This window comes from Schistocerca gregaria, chromosome 8 (assembly GCF_023897955.1).
Source record: "Schistocerca gregaria isolate iqSchGreg1 chromosome 8, iqSchGreg1.2, whole genome shotgun sequence".
Classification (NCBI taxonomy): domain Eukaryota; kingdom Metazoa; phylum Arthropoda; class Insecta; order Orthoptera; family Acrididae; genus Schistocerca; species Schistocerca gregaria.
The window spans coordinates 374,052,192-374,053,108 of NC_064927.1; the positions used below are offsets into that span (position 1 = coordinate 374,052,192).

Here is a 917-nt window from a genome sequence, read left to right on the forward strand (position 1 = left end):
CAAGTGAGGCGCCAGGTGGAAATGGCATGGCAAGCCGTTCCACAGGACTACATCCAGCATCTCTACGATCGTCTCCATGAGAGAACAGCAGCCTGCATTGCTGCGAAAGGTGGATATATACTGTACTAGTGCCGACATTGTGCATGCTCTGTTGCCTGTGTCTATGTGCCTGTGGTTCTGTCAGTGTGATCATGTTATGTATCTGACCCCAGGAATGTGTCAATAAAGTTTCCCCTTCCTGGGACAATGAATTCACGGTGTTCTTATTTCAATTTCCAGGAGTGTATATAATTAAGGCTCACCGGCCACTTGACCATCTTCTTCTTCTGTGTGAATGCACAAACAGTGCCCGAACTCTTACGGGAATCGGCAACGCGCCGCGAGTAGTGAGTATAATGGGCGGGGGCACAACGAATATAGTGCGGGACAATACGTTGAGAATGTGGGTTTCGCGGGAGGCGTGCCAGAGATAAATTCCTGCAGTCGCCCTATCCTCTGTGTCCTCGGTGGCTCAGAGGGATAGAGCGTCTGCCATGTAAGCAGGAGATCCCGGGTTCGAGTCCCGGTCGGGGTACACATTTTCATTTGTCCCCGTTGACGTGTGTCAACGCCTGTAAGCAGCTAAGGGTGTTCATTTCATTGTAATTTGATTCTAACGAGCTGCATGGTCACCGATGGTGTCTGTTCTTTCGGACATGTCCGAAAGAGCAGATACCATCTTAGTACATAGACGCAACTCAAATGAATCACCTAAAATAATAGGGACATCTAGAGAGGATGGACGATAGCTGGTGGACGAAGGAAGTGTGGCAGTGGACCTCAGCGGAAAGAAGAAACAGTGGACAACCTAAGAGCAGTTGATAGATCCGGGAAGCGATGGATGCCAGAGGACTATATGAAGAAGACTGGCGCGATCG

General features: G+C 49.6%; 1 non-coding gene across 1 annotated transcript; it reads left to right on the forward strand.

The window, feature by feature from the left end:
- The first annotated feature begins 500 nt into the window (after window positions 1-500).
- Trnat-ugu (transfer RNA threonine (anticodon UGU)) lies at window positions 501-574 on the forward strand. Its single transcript has one exon. It is a non-coding gene; the product is annotated as a tRNA-Thr (tRNA).
- The last annotated feature ends 343 nt before the right edge of the window (window positions 575-917 follow it).